General features: G+C 46.1%; 1 long non-coding RNA gene across 1 annotated transcript in view; it reads right to left on the reverse strand.

Annotated features, from left to right (window-relative positions):
- Nucleotides 1-4592: 4592 nt before the first annotated feature.
- The window catches only part of LOC126272097 (uncharacterized), a 51099-nt gene continuing 31600 nt past the window's right edge, over nucleotides 4593-24091 (reverse strand). Inside the window, exon 2 of the long non-coding RNA XR_007549178.1 lies at nucleotides 4593-5387. This is a non-coding gene — a long non-coding RNA (uncharacterized LOC126272097). The remainder of the gene's footprint in view (nucleotides 5388-24091) is intronic.

The following is a 24091-nucleotide window of genomic DNA, read 5'->3' on the forward strand; positions in this document are numbered from 1 at the left end:
GCCCACTACTCGTCAGTTTGTAAGTGGGGATCTTCCTGTACAGGAACACTCAATTATACACGGGTTGAGAAACATACGGAGGGAAGGAGAGCGCCGCCAGGGATCCAAACCTACAAAAAGGAAAGGGAAAGAATAGTTACTTTTTATATACACTAGCATATATTGAGGTATGGGTTGTTACTATGAGTAATCCTGTTTTTAATTGTTTGGAGTATGTTGATTGTTTGGAGTATGTTGATTTGCCTGGAAAGTATTTGTTCCTTACGTACTGTGTTGGTTCAGTTTAAAGTCAAAATAGAACTTCCAGGTGGTATGTCTTGTCCGTTATGATATACAGAGTGAGTCACCTAATGTTACCACTGGATATATTTCGGAAACCACATCAAATACTGATGAACCGATTCCATAGACCGAACGTGAGGAGAGGGGCTAGTGTAATTGTTTAATACAAACCATACAAAATTGCACGGAAGTATGTTTTTTAACACAAACCTACGTTTTTTAATGGAGCCACGTTAGTTTTATTAGCACATCTGTACATATAAACAAATACGTAATCTGTGCCGTTTGTTGCATTGTAAAGTATTAATTACATCCGGAGATATTGTAACCTAAAATTGACGCTTGAAACCTCCGACGTTCAGTTGCGTGTTGTAACAAACACGGGCCACGGTCGGCGAGCAGCATCTGCAGGATCATGTTTACGAAGACGACCGTGTTTACGAGTGTGGCTGTAGTGCACTGTTGTGGTCTGGTCTAGCTGTTGCAGTGTCCGCATGTAGCGCTTGCTGCTATTGATATTCTGCATTCGTCTCCGCACGCAGAACAACTGTAGAACACCGTGTTACCAGACGTCTGCGATAGTATAGTGTTGTAGGAACTGTGACCATGGTGTATTCGAACTCTGAAAAGGCGGAGATGATACTCATCTATGGCGAGTGTCAAAGAAATGCAGCTGAAGCCAGCAGGGTGTATGCAGAACGGTACCCGGACAGAGAGTATCCAACTTGCCGCATATTGCAAAACATCTACCGCCAACTCTATGCAACAGGTATGGTCGTAGCACGCAAACGGGTACGTAACAGGCCCGTCACAGGAGAAGCGGGTGCAGTTAGTGTGTTAGCTGCTGTTGCCATGAACCCACACATGAGTACACGGGACATTGCGAGAGTCGGTGGACTGAGTCAAAGTAGTGTCATGCACATACTGCATCGTCACCGCTTTCACCCGTTTCATGTGTCGCTACATCAGCAACTACATGGTGATGTCTTTAATCATCGAGTGCAATTCTGTCAATGGGCATTAACAGAGAATGCGTTGCAGTTCTACCTGTTTACCGATGAAGCGGGTTTCCCAAACCACGGGGCAGTGAATCTACGGAACATGCATTACTGGTCCGTGGACAATCGTCGCTGGCTCAGACAGGTAGAGCGACAGCGACCGTGGACTTTAAATGTATGGTGCGGAATCATTGGCGACCACCTCATTGGTCCTCACTTCATTGCAGGGGCCCAACAGCTGGAACATACATCGCGTTTCTACAGAATGATCTGCCAACGTTGCTCCAAAATGTCCCACTGGAAACGCGTCGACGTATGTGGTATCAGCATGATGGTGCACCTGCACATTCCGCAATTAACACCAGGCGGACCCTTGACAGGATGTTCGACGGGCGTTTCATAGGACGTGGAGGACGCATAAATTGGCCAGCCCGTTCTCCTGATCGTACACCTCTGGACTTCTTTCTGTGGGGTACATTAAAGGAAAATGTGTACCGTGATGTGCCTACAACCCCACAGGATATGAAACAACGTATTGTGGCAGCCTGCGGCGACATTACACCAGATGTACTGCGGCATGTACGACATTCATTACGCCAGAGATTGCAGCTGTGTGCAGCAAATTATGGCCACCACATTGTACATCTATTGGCCTGACTTGTCGGGACACACTATTCCACTTCGTAATTGTAAACGGAAACCACGTGTGTACGTGTACCTCACCCCTCATGGTAATGTACATGTGAGAAAGACCAATAAAAAGGTGTTAGCATGTGGACGTAATGTGCTGTTCCAGTCTCTTCTGTACCTAAGGTCCATCACCGTTCCCTTTGGATCCCTCCGTAATTCGGTGCTCTCCGATACACATGATCGAACAGCGGAAGAGTGGTACTCATGCGTCAACTTTTGGTTACAAAATCTCCGGATGTAATTAACATTTTACAACGCAACAAACGGCACTGATTACGTATTTGTTTATATGTTAAGATGTGCTAACAAAACTAACGGGGTTCCATTTAAAAAACGTAGGTTTGTGTTAAAAACACACTTCGGTTCATTTTTATGGTTTGTATTAACCAATTACACTAGCCCCCTCTCCTCACGTTCGGTCTGTGGAATCGATTCGTCAGTATTTGATGTGGTTTACGAAATATATCCAGCGGTAATGTTAGGTGACTCACCCTGTGTACCTTGCGCTGGACAGGACGAAGCGTAGTGGTTAATTTTTTATACGTCGTGTAATCTAAGATGTGTGGCTTATATTCTACTTCGTAGATTATTTTGGGTGGGGTTAATTATTGATATAACTGCGGGTGGAGCTCCAATATTTTGCCGAAACTGATGTAAATGTTACTAAGATTAAGGGAATCCCTCTTCCTGATTATGTATATATATATATATATGAGAAGACTCGTCTGTTGTCTTTGGTGGGTTGTGCACATGATAGCTTACTTGTGTAAAAAATTGATTTTGAAACGTCAATGAACTCAGTCGAATGCTCCATTCGCATTCATGTCCGATGTCTTAACTCTCTTCAGGTTGTACTAACTGAAATTTTCAACATTAGTGCAGGATCGATTGCAAAAATTATGAAAGTGCAATAGTAGATTAACTGCTCATGTACACTATCTAATCAGTACTAACCGGACACGCCTGCGTAATGCAGAATCGAGCACTACATGTCACGAGTTGTGGATATCTCAGAGTTGCCCGCCCGCCAGCACAAAATGTGGCAAGGAGTATTATTGTGTTAGAAAAGAAGCTGAAACAGCAGAATGGTTCAACCAGGAGAACTCAATAACTTTGAAAAGGGTCTAGTTATTGGTTGTCAACTGAGTCACAAATCCATCGGATATTAAAACCCTTACAAATGTGCCTAAGTCGGCTGTTGTCTGCGTGTTTGTGAAGTGGAAACGTGAAGGACCAAACAGACTTAATGAAGACGCAAGCCAACATCGTGTACTGATGGAGAGGGACCGTTGAGTGAGTGAGTGAGTGAGTGAGTGAGTGAGTGAGTGAGTGAGTGAGTGAGTGAGTGAGTGATTGTAAAGTGCACGGTAAAGAACGACGCCACTGGACAGTGGCTAAATGGAAACAAGTGGTGTGGAAAGATGGATCACTCTATACTCTGTGGCAATACAATGAAAGGGTTGGAGTTCGGCCAATGCTAGGAGAACGTACGTAGTAGGGCGCGGAACCTACGAGGACAGGTAAACCATCGGCGACGCATCAGTTCCGGTGGTAAGCAGAAACTGTATGGCACTGTGGGTATGAACTCAGGTCATGTTCTTATCTCAACGTCACTGAAATGGTAAGACTTTGGTACCATTTAATATCTGAGGCAATTGTTTGATATATCAAGATCAGCCATCAACCCATCCACGCACCAGAAGCAGTTCTATACAGTACATTTTAGGTCAGCATGCAAGCTGATGTCGCGTCATCCACGCATGTATGGCAGTTTGGGTTACGTTTGAAAGGATGTCACTTATTATCCCGCCCAAGCATCGTTGTCACTTGTGTGAGTAAAAATTAACAGGAAAACGAATGTCACCTTGTCTCCCCCTCCCCCCTACATCTGAGCACATTAAAATGGCGAGAAACCCCTCCTGATCACTTCTCTCTGTATTATAGTTGCATGAGCCTCGTCAGAGGATCAGGTTAGTTACAAATAGTAACAAATTACTTTCTGGAATATTAAGAATAATTTTCACCCTTTACTGTCTATGGTTTATTTGTATGATCCTAGTCATTTTCTACTCTTGTGAAAGTATCAGATAAATTTGTAAATAATAACACTGGTATAATTAACTGATGATTTATTGACAATAACTTTTAAACAAGTCTTTGTAAATTTATTAGAAATGCTTTTTCAAATTTGTTTTAATTTATGCTTATTTACAATTTTTGCAACTTTAGCTTACAACACTTTTTCTTGTACTTTTAGAGGTTGCCTATATACTTTGTTTTAAACTAATAGTAATAGGTACAGGGAGGGATATATACATACAGAGATGATAGTCACACTAAAACTAGCAGAAAGTCTTCACTGTGTTCCTATATACAGTTACCACTTTTTATACATTTACCCACAATCATTACTTTCTGACTTTTTTTGTAATTCAATTTTATTTTCTGTATAGTGTTCTCATTGTATTATTCAGTATATATACACACTGTTAAACACAGTAACTGTTCTGTAAGTTGCTCTTTAGATAATAAGATCTGGAAGTGAGTGGCACATCGTATCTGAGCACACTGTCTCCCGCAGTTTCCAACACACGATCCTTTCTGTAGTTGTATATTGTAGCCTCCAGTCTGTTAATACCGTGTTGTATATGTACTCTAGTAGGGCGTATAAGTTTCTTGTAAACTCATGTATGGGAATTCTGAAAGAGCGTCAGCGTGAAAACTTATCTTCGTTCATTCCTGGACAACGAGGATCTTTGTAAGTGGATCTCATCCATGTTCAACAGTCTACTCCAACCGACTTTTCGTTATTTACGTTCATATTGCTGTTTCCTTGATAGTCTACTTCAACAAATATGTCGATTTGGCATTAGGCAGGTACACACTTCCAATATTAAAAATTTCTGCTAAATTTTGCGTTAAATCGGGGTACATAGCGTAATAATCACCTACACGAAGCTGCAGCAATATCCCAAGCAACTCTTCTTTTAGTGCAACTGCTTTAGCTTAAGAGACTCCACTTTATATGGTATAGCCAAAGGATATTTATACGTTCTTAAAATAGTTTCCAGTGTCGAATCTGCATTCCTTGTAGAGGTGAGCTTTCTGGGTGGTGCAGGGACAATAAGAATGAGCCGCAAGCCTTAGAGCCATTTTGCAGATGGCCTCTAGAGGGAGGGGGGGCGAGCGTCAGTAGCCCACAGCGAACAGTTCTTCGTAACACCATCCTGGGGTGTCTAGAGCTTCGTGGACACACAGATAGGACCTCCTGTAGTGCGAGCTCTCGCTACCAACCCAGGAACAGCGTAATGTTTTAACAAAAAGCACTATTACGAACAAAACTAGAAAGCTGAGTTTCTCCAGATGGTATCCACAGTTTTGGACCTCTATCTTCAGACACACCGCTGAACATGTTCACTGAAAAAAAAAACGTTTTTAAGATATAAAAGTGACTGGGATTGGATCACTTAAATACAGTCGCCATAATCAGCAACTTTATTAGATTGCATATTTGGATTACTCTAGATTATCTTCAGATCCAAGTAGTTACGTCAACAATCCGTAGTGTCTGCTCACAACCACCTATCAGAGTGCAATGGTATGTGGTTCTGAGTAGACAGGAACAACTTAGTTTTGAAGATGATCCAGAGTGAACGAAACGTTTACTTTAATTAAAAATGTGCAACTGAGGTAGAACAATAAATGAGAATTATTTTAAATTAAATAAACTACGTGTCAGACAGGTAAGTTCGTCTGTGCTGTCGAAGACCGCATCATTGTTTACAGGAAGAGCTATAGACAACGAAGCGACTTTTTTCCGTCTAAGATGGCAGGACAAATGTTATTGGTTAACCAAACTGGGGAGAGCCCAGGGAATAGGACTAACGTGTCCAAGGAGTCTTTTTATTGGTTGGCACTTTGAAGATCTGGAGCCCAGCCAATATGAATTCATACAGAAACGCAAAAGGCAACAATGTAGTTTCCCTTTAGTAAACATTCTATCAGAAATCACTTCGTCTTCTGCGTCATCGTCAACTTCATTAGAGCCTCTGTCTTCGACTTGGTTGCTACGAAGTGCAGCCGTCAAAACTACTGTATCGAGAGGTTTAGAAACATTTCGGGTTGATTTGTACTTTTCCATAGACGAGGTCTTTGGTGTCAACGATGAGTGATTTTGACGCCACTTCAGTCTCCACCTGCAACGCTGTGGTGAGATCGAGGTGCAACCACGTGATGACATGTTGAGAAGATCACTTCAGACTTCACTTTGAAGACTTATTTCGAGCTAGTGAACAGTCTGCTTTCAACTCCAGCCACAAGTCTGCAGTACTATCTGCACGCAATTATCACCATGAGAGTCACTGAGAACTTCACGATTGCAATTAATTCACTTGTGCAATTATTCGTATCGGTCCCATGGCCTTGTGTCATATATACCAAAACCTAATATTAATGTTGCCACTGTCATTTGTTTGGTCTATAATTTTATCGGAATAAATCAAAATGTTTGTGATTCGTATCTCATTTAGTAGTCTTCGGTTTCTTCATTCATTTTTTACGATAACCAACAAGACTTACAATTCTTTTAAACACGGGTAACCTAGCAGTCGTTTCACTGGGAATGATGTCTACCTGTCCTCTTAGGTACCCCACCCTACGACTAACTTTGCCTGCTAGCAGCAGTGATGTATGGAGGAGACAGTGTTACGGTATGAGGGTGTTTCTCGTGGTTAGAACGTGCTCCACTCATTGCAATTAAGACATTGCTGAATGCGGAAGGATATCAACATTTACGGCATGGTGTACTGTGTACAGCAGGGGAACATTACGAAGAAGTAGTAGTTTGTATCAGTACGACAGTGCCCCTTGTCATAAACTAGCATTTACGAGGCAATTTGTGGACAATAGCATTTGGGAAGAAGATTAGTTGCCAAGAGTCCTGATCTAATCCAATGCTGCAGATAGGTTAATTTTACATTAATGTAAAATCGATGGAAGAGAGAGATGATGGGAGGAGGGAAATTGAAGTTCCAGTAACTGGCTTAGCGCCTGTGTCGACTTCAGTAGTGTCTCCTTGACAAGAAACTGAAACCCTCTGTGTCTCTCTTGACGTTTCGAGAGAGTGCAACACATCTCCAACGCCGTCTTACATGCTGCTTCGGTGTCTTACTAGCATTAGTTCCCCACAGACATCCAGATACCTTGTTGAAAGTGTCACCCAACAAAGTTCAGGCCATTATAAGTCAAAGGATGGACGCATCAAATGTTAACGCCCAGTAATACATGTCGATATGTTTTTGAACACAGTGTATACTGATGATATTATTGACTTGTGGGAAAAGCAGAAAGTCGTAAATCTATCAGTCATTTAGGCTGAAAATGGCAGTGTCGCTGGCACTACCTAGGTAGTAAAAAACATTCTTCAACCGCAATAGACGTGTCAAATTATTAGACTAAACGATTATTTTTGATGCTCTTACGTTTCCTTGTGTAATAATATGAGGAAAGTGTAATAATAGATTTGTTTTACTGGTTTGATTGATAGCACGAAATTTCCCTTCCTGGAAACTCACAGATCACTGAATTTTTCACAGTTGGTAACATTTGTCATCTTTCCTCCAAATCATGTTGGTGTTAGTTGTCTGTGTTTACCATTGAAACTGTGTTTACAGTAATGTTTTGTGTTTCTGTAGTGTACGTCAGCTTAGAATAAATTACATCAACGTCTTGCTACCTTAACAAGACATTATATAGATTGCATGTTGTTAGCTATAGGAACAAATTGTCAAGTTTCCGAATGAAGTGAGGTTATGAGGGAGACAAAAGATGTTTCACGTCGGGAAGCTTCGGCTGTGGTAACACTTCCTGCTGAAAACCATTCTACACAGCAAGAAATTGCTGGCAGAATGAGAACATCACAGAAAACTGTTAGCAGAATCAAACTTTCAGTGCAGAAAGGTGGCGAATACAAGCGAAACAGGGAAGGAAAATGTGGACATAAAGGAAAAACCAGTCCTAAGACAATGAGAAGAGTTACAAACATGGCAACAAGAAACCGTAAACTTACTTCTACATATATGAGTCACCAGCTGAAAGGTTTGGGTGTTGCAGTTTCTCATGTGACAGAGGCTGTGTGAACGTGTTTTAAAGACATGCCGACCAACGAAAAAACGAATTCCCACTGCCATGAAAACCAAAGATAGCAGTGGGCTAAATAACTTCATAAATGGACAAGTGAGGACTGGGCTAAGTTAAGGGCAAATACACTCCTGGAAATTGAAATAAGAACACCGTGAATTCATTGTCCCAGGAAGGGGAAACTTTATTGACACATTCCTGGGGTCAGATACATCACATGATCACACTGACAGAACCACAGGCACATAGACACAGGCAACAGAGCATGCACAATGTCGGCACTAGTACAGTGTATATCCACCTTTCGCAGCAATGCAGGCTGCTATTCTCCCATGGAGACGATCGTAGAGATGCTGGATGTAGTCCTGTGGAACGGCTTGCCATGCCATTTCCACCTCCCGCCTCAGTTGGACCAGCGTTCGTGCTGGACGTGCAGACCGCGTGAGACGACACTTCATCCAGTCCCAAACATGCTCAATGGGGGACAGATCCGGAGATCTTGCTGGCCAGGGTAGTTGACTTACACCTTCTAGAGCACGTTGGGTGGCACGGGATACATGCGGACGTGCATTGTCCTGTTGGAACAGCAAGTTCCCTTGCCGGTCTAGGAATGGTAGAACGATGGGTTCGATGACGGTTTGGATGTACCGTGCACTATTCAGTGTCCCCTCGACGATCACCAGAGGTGTACGGCCAGTGTAGGAGATCGCTCCCCACACCATGATGCCGGGTGTTGGCCCTGTGTTCCTCGGTCGTATGCAGTCCTGATTGAGGCGCTCACCTGCACGGCGCCAAACACGCATACGACCATCATTGGCACCAAGGCAGAAGCGACTCTCATCGCTGAAGACGACACGTCTCCATTCGTCCCTCCATTCACGCCTGTCGCGACACCACTGGAGGCGGGCTGCACCATGTTGGGGCGTGAGCGGAAGACGGCCTAACGGTGTGCGGGACCTTAGCCCAGCTTCATGGAGACGGTTGCGAATGGTCCTCGCCGATACCCCAGGAGCAACACTGTCCCTAATTTGCTGGGAAGTGGCGGTGCGGTCCCCTACGGCACTGCGTAGGATCCTACGGTCTTGGCGTGCATCCGTGCGTCGCTGCGGTCCGGTCCCAGGTCGACGGGCACGTGCACCTTCCGCCGACCACTGGCGACAACATCGATGTACTGTGGAGACCTCACGCCGCACGTGTTGAGCAATTCGGCGGTACGTCCACCCGGCCTCCCGCATGCCCACTATACGCCCTCGCTCAAAGTCCATCAACTGCACATACGGTTCACGTCCACGCTGTCGCGGCAAGCTACCAGTGTTAAAGACTGCGATGGAGCTCCGTATGCCACGGCAAACTGGCTGACACTGACGGCGGCGGTGCACAAATGCTGCGCAGCTAGCGCCATTCGACGGCCAACACCGCGGTTCCTGGTGTGTCCGCTGTGCCGTGCGTGTGATCATTGCTTGTACAGCCCTCTCGCAGTGTCCGGAGCAAGTATGGTGGGTCTGACACACACCGGTTTCAGTGTGTTCTTTTTTCCATATCCAGGAATGTATATTGTAAATTAAGTGGGTCTCATACGTAAATTTAGGAGTTATAGCTTGAAATTGTGATGTTTTATTGATACTGAAGAAATGCACATTTGAATTTTTGGACTGTTGTGGTCTCCTATGCTACTATTTCCAATTTTTCTAACTTGCAAATTTTGTACACATGCATCAGGTATGCTTCAGTGATGAATCTGTATTCATTGAGATGAAAGAAAGCAGCCAGTATGTTTGTCGAAGACTTGGAGAACAGTTCAAAGCTGAGTGTGTGTAGCAATGTGTGAAGCATCAAAATTCCGTTATGGTATGGAGTGTGATATCCGTGAAAAGTCCTGCCAGATTACAAATTTTTGAAGGGACAATGAGGCAAGAACAATATTAAGAACTCATTTTAAGGAACTTTTCCTCTAAATAAATGATGAGTTTCCTAATAAAAATGACACTTTTATGCATGATGGATCATCTCGCCACAAAGTTTGAAGTGTTTACAAGTACTCGGAAGAAAAGCAATAAAGTGTTGCCCTGGCCAGGGAATAGCCCTGATATGAACCCAACGGAAAATTTATCGCTGTTGTGAAACAGAGGATAAGGAAATTTACAATAACCACTAAGCAAGATCTCACTGAGAAACTAGAGGAAATCTGGTACCATGACAATGATATTAAGTGTCCTGTTATGGGGCGGCAGGTGGAGTAATTGTATAAATGTTTTGTACTTATGCTGTTTGCCGTTCTCAACACTGCCTCTCTAACTACAATATTGGTAACCAGAAAGTTATTAGCAAAATGTGAAGCCTGTAATTAGAATTCCTTGTGCTTACTCCATCTGAGAAACATTTATAGCTACAGATTATAGCTCTGAGGAATTAGGAGATTGTCTGGGATTCATAATCAAAAACCATTCTCTCTAAAATGTTCACTATATTCTGAAAGTCACAGACCAAAAAGAATCCACACAATCCAACTACCAGAGCAGTTCAGAGTATAATGCGCTGATGCAACTGTAACTGTTCAAATTAAATGGTTAAGTAAATGCTCGCCATAATTTGATGATAATGTTCATCAAAAGCCACACTAACAATGGTAGAATGTGTCCTGCGGCGGCACGTGAAAATATGACATACGCAAACTGAAGATACATCATTAACGTCATCCCAAAAATAACACTTCACTCGAAAACTATTTCATGGTTACGCATATCCCGAGTAACTTATTACTGCATCCTAGGCTGTTTATATCAACGATACCGACGTGACGCGACTCCCGGCACAGGCGGTGCGCTAATCAGCGTCTGGAGAGAACTGGGGCCTTCCTTCTCTCGCGCAGCGTTCTTATATATAAAGCCGCGGTGCGGACGGCTAAGGGAACGCCTGATCAAATCTGCTCTCCCTACTAGCCGCTGGGCTAGTAATGCGCCACTTTAAGTTTTCGAATAAATCATTGCTTCCTTTGCTGATGGCCGATGAAGCTTTCAATTTAATTGTGCAATCAGCACACAAGTAAGTAATCATAATAAAAGTCTGAAGTGGCTAAGTCAAATATTTTGGGCGAGAGAATTAATTACACTACACGCAGTAGACGAGCTCTGAACTTGCCCTTTGGAGATACGCTATCGCTGTAGTTTTATAGTTATTCAGTTTTAACTTCTCACATCTTTATGATTATAGTGGCTCTCCCTTCTACTTAAGTTTGAACATCCTAGCTTTATTTATTCGCCTATTTTATCTTGCTTCCTTAATTTCTAAGACAAAAGCCAGAAAATCATGAATTTCAACTAAAATTTTAATTTGTGAGATCCAGAATACTGTTTCTACTAAATTATGCAAAAGGAATCTAAATATAATTTTTGAAGTCTCTAGCTCTTTTCTGTTGCGCCAATGATTTTTACAGAAAAAACGTCCAAATTTCGAAAAGGGTTAAAGTTATTGAACTGATATTCAACACATTGATTTAGTATTGCTCCTGACATGCTAGAAACGTTTCAGTTTATTTACTTGACTTTTGAAGTATTGCGCAACATTTATGACGTCAGAGCTAGTTACAGCGGACTGGCTGGCACACAATGGAAACACTGATGTGAATTTTATAAGGCGTGAGTAGGCTGCTTCCCTACAATGTGAAAAGTTAATAAAAGCTATGCCAAACAGGATAAAAGTACTGATAAAAACAGAAGGCCTGAATAAAAAGTATTGAATGTACAAATATAATCTATTATTGTGGATGTAAATGTGTAACAAATGTAAAGTTTTGGAAAAAATGTCTAATAACTTTAACACGTCTGTATACAGAAGATATAGTTATGGAGCAACTTTGAATGAGCTTGTGTAAAAATCGCATACAGAAATGCATCCCACAATTTTAATACACAATTGTTGCGGTTTTAGTCCTCAGTCTCAAGACTTATTTGCTGCTACCCTCCACTCAACTCACTCTGCAAGCCTCAATTTTCATGTAATTACTGCCACCTACATCCATTTGAACATGCTTACTGTATTCATCTCTTGGTCTCTCTCTGCAATTTTATCTTGCCTCCCCCTCACCATTACGCTCCTACCGCACTTCCCTTCTATATTAAATTCGTGATCTCCGTCAAGAATGTTTCCCATTGACATACCCTTGTTTAGCCGAGTTATGTCACTGATTTCTTTTCTACCTAATACTGTTCGGTACTTTCTCATTCTATGATTTACCCATTCAATCTTCAGCATTCCTCTGTAGCACCATATTTCAGTAGCTTATGTTCTTCTCTTGTCGTCCACACTTTTCTTCCATACAAGGCTACACTCCAGACAAATAGCTTTAGAAAAGATTTTCTAACATTTAAATCTATATTTTATGTTAAATATCTTTTCTTCAGAAACGCTTTCATTGCCACAGCCAGTATACATTTTATATCCTCTCTGTTTCGTCAATCAGTTACATGAGTGGTAAAATAACCAAGCTTCTACTTCTTTGAGAGTCGTTTCGTAATGTTAGTATTGCCTGATTTGATTCGGCTTCATTCCATGGCCACTGTTTGACTTCTGTTAATATTAATCTTATAACGTTGCCATTTCGTTCAAATGCTTTTCCAACTCCTTTGCTGTCACTGACAGATTTGCAGTGTTATCGACAAACTGTAACGTTTTTATTTCTTCTCCCTGAACTGTAATTCCTTCTCGAAATTTTTCTTTTGTTCCCTTTCATGCCTATCGACTGTTATAATTGTTGTCTGGTTTCTATACAGTTTTTATGTAACCTTTCTGTCCCTTTATCTTACCGCGGTTAAGTTCAAAATTTCAAACAGTGATTTCTAGTCGACATTGTCAGAAGTTTTCTCCAAATCTGCAGAATCTATTAACATAGATCTCCCGTTCTTTAATCTGTCTTAAGGTAAGTTGTAGGATCAGTACTGCCGCACTTGTATCTACGTTTCTCCGGTAACAATTTATCTTGCCCGTGTCGATGTCTACCAGTTTATCCAGTCTTCTGTAACTAATTCGTGCTAGTGTTTACTAAACCGATGGTTCCGTAATATTCACTCTTGACATAAGGTGCTTTCTTTGGAACTGGAATCATTACATCCTTCTTGAAGTGAGAGTGGCTTGGTTGTTTAGATGCTTGAAGGGACCAAACTACTAGATCCTCAGTCCCTTTGTCCTCTGATAGGTCTATGTGACTATGTATCAGAACCTACCATGCAAAAGCCAGGTTACGAAGATTGTTGTCGTTTCCGTAATCTCTGGCCGTTTGCAATGTCTGGTCAAGTATATATCTTTATATTAAGAATAGTATTTCACACACAGAGAATGAAACGGAAATTCACATTCCTTACAGCATTAAGACATCCTTATTGATATATAATTATTTTACGATCTATAGTAGAGCCTCACGTTCGACAGTGTGCGCCTAACTGTGAGCTCTGAAAACGCTTCTACCAGCACCAGCATTGTACTCTGTCGTTGAAATCCGTCACGAATCGTCCCCTATCATGTATCACAGAACCTCGAACCTCCGACCAACACGTTCTTAGATGCATGGATATCCAAGACCTTATCTGCTCGTGGTACCACCTCTTTCAGTCACTTTCCACGCTAACACGTGAAATATCTACGAGTTTTGCCGTAACCAGCATGCTCGTTTCCAGGCTCAGGTTCACAACATTTGGCTCTTAGTCAAAACCACTTATATCAGTGTATTTCCTACATGTTGAGGCCATTTCTCTTTAGAATGATTCCTTATCCGCTTCTTCTCTGGTTATTTACTTCCATTACCGCGTCATGTGCCTGTATCGCCGCAATGTGAGACCTGCTGTATCAGCTGTCAGACTGAAAATTTCAGATCTGCCTGTCTTTATCGTTGTGTCAATATATCTGGAGAGAAAGACGTGCCATTAAATATCCTTTCTTTTGGTTAGTGATTTCTGTGGACTTCTTTTCTGTAGCTTTTTGGTATTTTATGATTTGGAACTTCCTGGTAGATTAAAACTGTGTGCCCGACCGAGACTCGAACTCGGGACCTTTGCCTTTCGCGGGCAAGTGCTCTACCAACTGAGCTACCGAAGCACGACTCACGCCCGGTACTCACAGCTTTACTTCTGCCAGTATCCGTCTCCTACCTTCCAAACTTTACAGAAGCCCTTCTGCGAACCTGCAGAACTAGCACTCCTGAAAGTTGTTGTTGGGATGTTTAAGGGGGGACTAAACAGCTAAGGTCATCAGTCCCCCTTTCCAAAAAACCGGCGAAACAAAATTTACAGAACAGGTAAAACCCCAAGGGGGGAGGAGACGCCCCTCCCCCCAGTCACTGAAAGAACACCAATGTGGCAGCGAACACTAGAGACAAGAAGAGTACAGACGAACACTGGACAGAAAGAAACGGAAGAAAATAAGAGGGTCGGAGACTGGTTGACTGACCATGGGAACAAAAATTGGGAAAGAGTCAACCACCCGAATACACACATTAAAATCTGCGACCAATGGGACATTCGAGGACAAGATACACAGAAAGGGAAAGGGACAGGTCCCCCCTAAATGGAACCATAAAAAGGACTACCACGGATAAAATTTAAAACGTCGTCAGCCATGGAGGCATCGTCGCATAAAACCAAAGGCAACGTGCCCGGGAGATTAAAAGTCTGCCGGAGGGTGCGCAGGCGGGGACACTCCAACAAAATATGGGCGACCGTCAACCGGGACCCACACTGACACAGGGGGGGATCCTCCTGACGCAAAAGATGTCCGTGCGTCAGGTAGGTATGGCCGATGCGGAGCCGACACAGGATGACAGAGTCCCTGCGAGAAGCCCGCAGGGAGGACTGCCACACATCGGTCGTCTCCTTAACAGCCCGCAGTTTATTCGGAGAAGTCAGGCTACGCCACTCGTCACGCCACATCTGAAGCACCTTACGGCGCAACGCCAGCTGCAAATCACGAGCCGGGAGGCCGATCGCCAAAGTGGGGGCGTCGACCGCCCCTTTGGCCAGCCTGTCGACACGTTCATTCCCCGGGATGCCAACGTGACCTGGCGTCCAAACAAAGACCACCGAACGGCCAGAGCGGGTAATGGCAAAAACAGACTCCTTAATAAAGGATACCAGAGGAGAAGAGGTATAGCAGCGGTCGATAGCCTGGAGGCTGCTCAGGGAGTCACTGCAGATGACAATGGACGTACCTGAGCAGGAACGCATATGCTTAAGAGCGCGCAATATGGCCACCAGCTCTGCAGTAAAAATACTGCAGCCAGCCGGCAAGGAGCGCTGTTCAACATGGGCAGCGTGAGCAAAAGCGTAGGCAGGACGACCATCCACCAGGGAACCATCAGTGTAGACAGGCTCACAGCCTGAAAATGAGGCGACGAGCGCAAGAAAACGGTGACGGAGGGCCACATGCGGAACCGAGTCCTTCGGTTCCTGTGCCAAGTCCAGGCGGACGGACAGACGGGTCATACACCAGGGAGGCGTGGGTGCACAGGCCCGGAAGGGCGGCAGAAGAGGGAACGACCCCAGTTCAGACAGCAGGGACTGGACGCGGACAGCAATGGAAAGCCCAGACCTAGGTCGCCGGTCGGGCAGAGGGAGAACCCTGGCAGGGAAAAGCAGGCGATGATTGGGATGGCCCGGTGAGCAATGCACGTGGACAGCATAGTCGGCGAGCAGTCGGTGGCGGCGAATCCGCAGCGGGGGAACCCCGGCCTCCACCAGCAGACTATCCACGGGGCTCGTACGGAAAGCGCCAGTTGCAAGCCGAACCCCACAGTGGTGTATGGGGTCCAACAACGTCAACACTGAGGGCGATGCAGACCCATAGGCCAGGCTCCCATAATCAAGCCTGGACTGCACAAGGGCTCTGTACAATCGCAACAGCGTGCTGCGATCTACACCCCAAGACGCATGGCTCAGGCAGCGGAGGGCGTTGACGTGCTGCCAGCACTTTTGCTTCAGCTGAGTAATATGAGGAACCCACGTGAGCCGGGCATCAAAGACGAGTCCTAAGAAGCGGCTAGTGTCCACCACTTCAAGTAGTTGACCGTCGAGGTAAAGTTCCGGATGAGGGTGGACCGTCCGACGCCTGCAGAAGTGTATAACTCGAGTCTTGGCCGCAGAGAACTGAAATCCATGAGTCAGAGCCCATGATGCCGCCTTGCGAACGGCTGCTTACAGCCTGCGTTCGGTGACTCCCGTAGTCGTTGAGCTAAATGAGATGCAGAAGTCGTCGGCATACAAAGAAGGAGACACCGACGACCCCATGGCTGCAGCCAGACCATTAATGGCCACTAGAAATAAGGAAACGCTCAACACCGAGCCCTGCGGGACCCCATTTTCCTGTATATAAGATGAACTAGAGGCGGCACCGACTTGCACCCGGAAAGAGCGGCGCAATAAAAAGTTTTGAAGAAAAGCTGGGAGCTGACCACGAAGACCCCGCTCGCGCAACGTAGCAAGGATGTGATGCCTCCATGTTGTGTCATATGCCTTCCGCAGATCAAAAAATACAGCAACGAGATGCTGACGGCGGGAAAAGGCCGTACGGATAGCAGATTCCAGCCGCACCAAATTGTCCGCAGCAGACCGGCCCTGACGGAAGCCACCCTGGGGTGGAGCGAGGAGACCGCGCGACTCAAGGACCCAACACAAACGCCGCGACTCAAGGACCCAACACAAACGCCGCCCCACCATACGTTCGAGCAATTTGCACAAAACGTTGGTTAGTGTAATGGGACGATAGCCGTCCACCGCCAGAGGGTCCGCACCGGGCTTCAAGATGGGAACGATAACACCCTCTCGCCATTGCGACGGGAACACGCCCTCGCTCCAAATGCGGTTAAAGATGGTAAGGATGTGTCTCTGGCAGTCCCTGGAGAGATGCTTCAGCATCTGCGCGTGGATGCAGTCCGGTCCTGGCGCTGTATCAGGGCAATTGGCGAGGGCAGCGAGGAATTCCCTCTCGCTGAAAGGAGCATTGTATTTTTCAGAACGACGTGTGTGGAACGATAACGGCGTCCGCTCGGCGCGCTCCTTTAGAGAGCGAAAGGCAGGAGGGTAAGTTGCAGTCGCAGAGCTCGTAGCAAAGTGCGTGGCAAGGTGGTCAGCAATGGTGGCAGCGTCCGTGCAGACAGCGCCGTCCAGGGAGATTCCAGGGACACCCATAGGGGTCTGGTATCCATAAATCCGCCGAATGCGGATCCACACGAGCGACGGGGAGACACGGGAGCCCAAGGATGAAATGTACCTCTCCCAGCATTCCTGCTTACGCCGTGCAATAAGACGACGGGCCAAGGCACGGAGCTTCTTAAAGGCGATGAGGGTCTCCAGAGACGGGTGCCGCTTATGACGCTGGAGAGCCCGCCTACGGTCGCGAATAGCCTCAGCAATCTCCGGCGACCACCAGGGGACAGACTTCCTCCGAGGGAGTCCAGAAGAGCGAGGGATGGCAGTCTCGGCTGCAGAAATAATTGACAAGGTCAAGACACGGACCACCTCGTCAATGTCACCCTGTGGGAGAGAAGCAATGGTGGCAGCGGAAGTAAAAGCCGGCCAGTCAGCCCTGTTGAGAGCCCAGCGGGGCAGGCGCCCAGAAGAATGACACTGGGGCAGTGACAAATAGATGGGAAAATGGTCACTACCACACAGATCAGGATGCACTCTCCAGTGAAGGGATGGGACAAGTCCGGGGCTGCAAAGAGAGAGATCGATGGCCGAGAACGAGCCATGGGCCACACTGAAATGCGTGGGAGCACCGGTGTTCAAGAGGCTAAGGTCGAGCTGAGCCAACACATGCTCCACAGCGCGACCGCGGTCATCGGAGACAGTCCCACCCCAGAGAGGGTTGTGGGCATTGAAATCGCCCAGAAGCAGCAATGGCGGCGGGAGTTGATCCAGCAGCGCAGCCAAGACATGTCGGGGGAGTTGCCCATACAGAGGAACGTAGACAGAGCAAACAGTAATAGCCGGCGAGAGATCAATCCTGACAGCGACTGCCTCTAAAGGCGTCAGAAGGGGTACTGATGAGCTACAGACAGAGTGGTGAACAAAGAGGCAAACTCCACCTGAAGCTCGTTGACAGTCAGCGCGGTTCTTATAGTATCCCCGATAACCGCGAAGGGCAGGGGTCCGCATTGCTGGAAACCAAGTTTCCTGAAGAGCTATGCACAGAACAGGGGAAACACTCAGAAGCATCCGGAGCTCAGGCAGGTGGCGGAAATAACCGCTGCAATTCCACTGGAGAATGGAAGCAGGAAGGGACTGGGAGGGCATGAAGGCGACTAAGAGGCAGACGGCGCCGCAGAGTCAACGGCCGCCACTGAGCGAGAGTCAGCTGTGTCCATAGGAGAGGTCCCCGAGGGTTCCATGAGGGCGAGATCCGCGGCAGAGGCGAGGATCTCCACCGCATCCCCAGAGCCAGAGCTATTGACAGCAGGCGGTATTGAAACTGCCGGAGCGTCCTTCTTGGACACGTTCCGGTCCTTCTCGCGTCTGTCCTTTGGCTTAGAGGGCTGGGAGAGTTTCTCTGAAGGAGCGTCGGAGGCTGACGACGACGCAGAAGCCCTACGACCAGCAGGTGGATGAACCTTCAGCCACTGGCTGACTTCCGGCGGGGTAGCAGAAGAAACGGAAGAAGGGAGGGCCCCGAGGGACCCCTTCCGCGAGAGAGGAGCCGGCGGAGACGACGCCGGCAGAGAAGGGGGAGGGGGAGGGATCGAGCCCCCTGGTTTTGGAGCAGATGTCACTCCTGAAGCATGTGCGGGGGGAGTGACAGAAGGGGGTTTGCCCCCAACTGCTAAGGGGGCAACAGAGGAAGGCTTGCCCCCAGACACGAGGGAGGCAGACAGAGATGGATGGCCCCGAGGGCCAACTGAAGGCGGCACAGAGGAGGCGACAACTGCCGCCCGCGAGGGCGACGATAACGTAGCTGCAGCATAAGAAGTTTGAAGAGGGACAGGATGCAACGTTTCAAATTTCAGTTTTGCCTCGCGATAAGTAAGCCGGTCCAGGGTCTTAAATTCCATAATCTTCCGCTCCTTATGAAGAACGGGGCAGTCCGGCGAGCATGGAGAGTGGTGTTCCCCACAGTTGACACAGACAGGCGGAGGCGCACATGGAGAATCGGGATGAGAGGGGCGTCCGCAATCTCGACATGTGGCGCTGGATGGGCAACGGGAGGACATATGCCCAAACTTCCAGCACTGGAAGCATCGCATTGGGGGAGGGACGTATGGCTTGACGTCACAACGGTAAACCATTACCTTGACCTTCTCAGGCAATACAGCACCCTCGAAGGCCAAGATAAAGGCACCGGTGGCCACCCTGTTGGTCTTGGGTCCTCTGTGCACACGACGGACAAAATGCACACCACGTCGTTCCAAGTCAGTTCTCAGCTCGTCATCGGACTGTAACAAGAGGTCGCAATGGTAAATAATCCCCTGGACCATATTTAAGCTACTGTGGGGAGTGACGGTAACAGGGACGTCTCCCAGCTTATCACACAAGAGCAACGCCCGTGACTGGGCTGGGGAGGACGTCTTGAGGAGGATGGACCCATTCCTCATTTTAGACAAACCCGCCACTTCCCCAAACTTATCCTCCAGGTGTTCCACAAAAAACATAGGCTTTGTCGAAAGAAAGGAGTCGACATCAGTCCTGCTGCAGACAAGGTATTGTGGTACATAAGGCTCCTGCTTGGCACTAGATCTGCGTCCCTCCCATGGCGCAGCCAACGAGGGGAACGACTGAGGATCATATTGTGCCGCATCGAATTCAATTTTGCCTCGCTTAGAGACGCTGGTGGCAGTGCGACCACCAGCTTGGTGAGATTTATTGCGCTTCATTGCGCCACATCCGCCCAGATGCCACCTACTCCGAACAAGGGCTCTCCCCAAGGGCGCCACCCAGCCAAAGCAACGGGTACCTGGCCGATATCCCATTGCTCGGAGTCCCCGTGCCCCAGACAAGATGGGCACATACTCCTTGGCATGCATGGGGAGGAAACAGCTCTGGCATCTGTAGTGCTATCCCTGCGTGGTCAGGGGGCTACCACCAAGAGGGTACATGACGACCCCACCACAACGGACTGGCTACCATGCTGGATTTTAGTTGTTGAAAGGGTCCACAGTTGCCATGGGCGCTAAGAAGGGGATTGCGCACAAGACGAGGAGGCAACCCAGAAGACATAGGGTGTAAATCCCTCCACACGACAATAGATAGCATGCAAGATGGAGGTGCACGATGGACCAATAGAAAAACACCACGTAAGGCGTCCTTCCCCAAATGGCACCCACTAACAACGGAAATTTTGAAAATGGCAGGTCAAACCCAAGTGGGGACCATCACATAAAGCCGAAACTTTGAAGACTCCTTTTAGTCGCCTCTTACGACAGGCAGGAATACCGCGGGCCTATTCGTACCCCCGAACCCGCAGGGGGGGCACTCCTGAAAGAAAGGATACTGCGGAGACATGGCTTAGCCACAGCCTGGGGGATGTTTCCAGAATGAGATTTTCACTCTGCAGCGGAGTGTGCGCTGATATGAAACTTCCTGGCAGATTAAAACTGTGTGCCCGACCGAGACTCGAACTCGGGACCTTTGCCTTTCGCGGGCAAGTGCTCTACCAACTGAGCTACCGAAGCACAACTCACGCCCGGTACACTCAGCTTTACTTCTGCTTGATATTGTGCACGAACTGTCCTCTCAGTTATGTCCTATAAACATTCGATGGAATTCATGTCTCACAATCTGGGTTGCCTTATCATTCGCTTGAACTGTGCAGGACGTTCTTCAAATCTATCACTAACACTTGTAGCTCAATGACATGGCGCATTGTCATCCATAATTAAAGTTCATAAATGGCTCCATATGGTCTCCAAACAGCCAACTGTATTTCCTGTCAATGATCGGTTCTGTTGGACCGGAGGACTCAGTCCATTCCACATAAACACAGCCCACACTATTACGAAGTCACCACCAGCTTTCACAGTGCCTTGTTGGCAACCTGGGTCTGCAGCGCACTAACCTTACCACCACCTCCTACGAACTTAAATCTTGACTTACCTGACTAGGCCACGGTTTTCCAGTCTAGGGTCCAACAGGGTCCAACAGGGTCCAACAGGGTCCCGTGACAAAGTAAATGTGCTCGAACCTCGTGTGTTTTACCGACCGCAAAGGCAGCGTAAAGTTTCTGTTGTACAGTACATATTGAATTTAATCTTAGTATCAAGGAGTTAACTCCTTGAATACAATAACTTCTACATCTACATCTATACATCTACATGACTACTTTGCAATTCACATTTAAGTGCTTGGCAGAGGGTTCATCGAACCACAAACATACTATCTCTCTACTATTCCACTCCCGAACAGCGAGCGGGAAAAACGAACACCTAAACCTTTCTGTTCGAGCTCTGATTTCTCTTATTTTATTTTGATGATCATTCCTACCTATGTAGGTTGGGCTCAACAAAATATTTTCGCATTCGGAAGAGAAAGCTGGTGACTGAAATTTCGTAAAAAGATCTCGCCGCGACGAAAAACGTCTTTGCTGTAATGACTTCCATCCCAATTCGCGTATCATATCTGCCACACTCTCTCCCCTATTACGTGATAATCTAGAAATACGGAATCAACTTGAGATCCCCTATCGATAGCGACCATTACTTCGTGTGAATAAAGAGCTAGCTGCGTTGCACAAGAGCGATGTTTTCTAAAGCTATGCTGATTACGTGTTAATAGATCGTTCCCTTCGAGGTGATTCAAAATGTTTGAATACAGTATATGCTCCAAACCCTACTGCAAACCAACGTCAATGATATAGGTCTGTAGTTAAATGGATTACTCCTACTACCCTTCTTGAACACTGGTGCGACCTGCGCAATTTTCCAATCTGTAGGTACAGATCTATCGGTGAGCGAGCGGTTGTATATGAGTGCTAAGTAGGGAGCTATACTATCAGCGTAATCTGAAAGGAACCTAATCGGTATACAATCTGGACCTGAAGACTTGCCCGTATCAAGCGATTTGAGTTGCTTCGCAACCCCTAAGGTATCTACTTCTAAGAAATTCATGCTAGCAGATGTTCGTGTTTCAAATTCTGGAATATTCCATTCGTCTTCCCTGGTGAAGGAATTTCGGAAAACTGCCTTCAATAACTCTGCTTTAGCGGCACAGTCGTCGATAACAGTACCATCGGCACTGCGCAGCGAAGGTATTGACTGCGTCTTGCCGCTTGTGTACTTTACATACGACCAGAATTTCTTCGGATTTTCTACCAAATTTCGAGACAATGTTTCTATGTTATTAATAGGCTGGAAGAATGCTTCTAGATTGTTCTTTTCCTCTCTCTTCTCTTGTTTCTATTAATAGGAAGCAGACATACTGTACCACGAAAATAATGTAAGCATTTTTACCGTTAACTTTTTTAATGTAGTACGTTAAAGTTTATATGTGAGTTACTTCGGTGAACAGTGAGCCTTCCGTCATGTTAGTTTCATTGAAATAAATTTTCTTAGAACGTTTACAGATCAACATTTTTAGGGGGCCACTGCTTCAACGGACACCACTTCTCGTCGACCTAAAAGGTGAAATCATAGTGGAAGGGCAGGTATTACCCGCTTCAACATTGAACACATTTTTTCACAGCAAAGAACCGCAGCAGAGAACATTATTTTTAAGATTTCACTTTTCAACTTACGCGGAGAGTTAGGATTCGACTAACACAGCCTGAATATGATGGTAAGAGCAGCAGTCGTCGAGTATTGTATGGGCCCACAATTATTTCAATATTTGAGTCCATGCTAATTATAATACTCATATTTTCGTTTTCAAGTAATATTCTTGGAAGCAAGTCAGTGCATAATTTTCTGAAACAAATAACTCTAAAGTCAAAAATCCAAGTTTATATTTACATCTTCCAATTATCGGCTTCAAGTAATCATAACAATTTCTGCATATAGGACCATACAATTACACTCACGCGTGTTTTGAAAGGCACCGAACAAATGAAAAAATATAAATAAATATATGCCTCCAGAAGGGCCACTTCAGAGGCTATAGTAACGTTGACACTTCTTCAAATGAGTCACCTGAGAACAAATGAAAGCTTCGCCGATGCACTGTCCTTTATTGCTTGCGTACGCATAACGATATCCAGTGGCTTGTCACCTCAATGTATACATGTGCATTTCCTAAAGTGGAGGCCTTATTGTCGGTAAAATCATTCGTCATTTGCCTCGGCTCTGGTTGTATATTTACCTTGCCAAATCGTGTGCCTGCATCACACCCGTGTGGAATCAGTGGCCAAAACGTTTCAGCTGATAAGTTTATTTCAGACATGTCTTCCTCACAAATTCAACTGTGCGGTTCTTCATTACCCCGTAAGTGAAGAGATGAGACACTTATCGTACCCTTTCTTTTAGTTAGTTGTAATGGTACAGTAGTTTCCGCTCTATAAGCAGCAGGTTTCGGTGCTCGCTCGCACCGGGAAATATGAACAGAGGCGGCTCCGCAGCCAATTTTATTACATGACGCGGCCGGTGGCGTGTGCAATAGAACCCATGTGGATGGGTGGAAAGAAATGTGTCATGCTTCATCATACGTATTTATATGTGTCGTACTCGTATTATGCACTTCTTGTATGTGAATGTGAATCTGCACATGAACTTCCCTAATCCTCCTCACACCTTTCCGTAAAGCGTGGTCAAATCTTTGTTGGGAAGTAGTTCTGTAGTATAGTAGCGCCAACCTTACTCCCGGGTAGGGGAGCAGAGAGAGAGCACAGGCAGGAAAAAGTCAAAGACTTTCCAGTGTCACAAGATTTGGGGTGGAGAGGTTGTTCACGGCCCCTCCACTGGGGCCCAGGAAGACTTCCGGGTGCCCGCCAGATTCGAGGAGTGTTACAGAAGACGGGTAAGTGAGCAGACGTGCCCTCAGTGCGTTTGTCTCAATGTTCAAGCATGGAAGAGGAGGTATTTG

This window comes from Schistocerca gregaria, chromosome 5 (assembly GCF_023897955.1).
Source record: "Schistocerca gregaria isolate iqSchGreg1 chromosome 5, iqSchGreg1.2, whole genome shotgun sequence".
NCBI classification, from domain to species: Eukaryota; Metazoa; Arthropoda; class Insecta; order Orthoptera; family Acrididae; genus Schistocerca; species Schistocerca gregaria.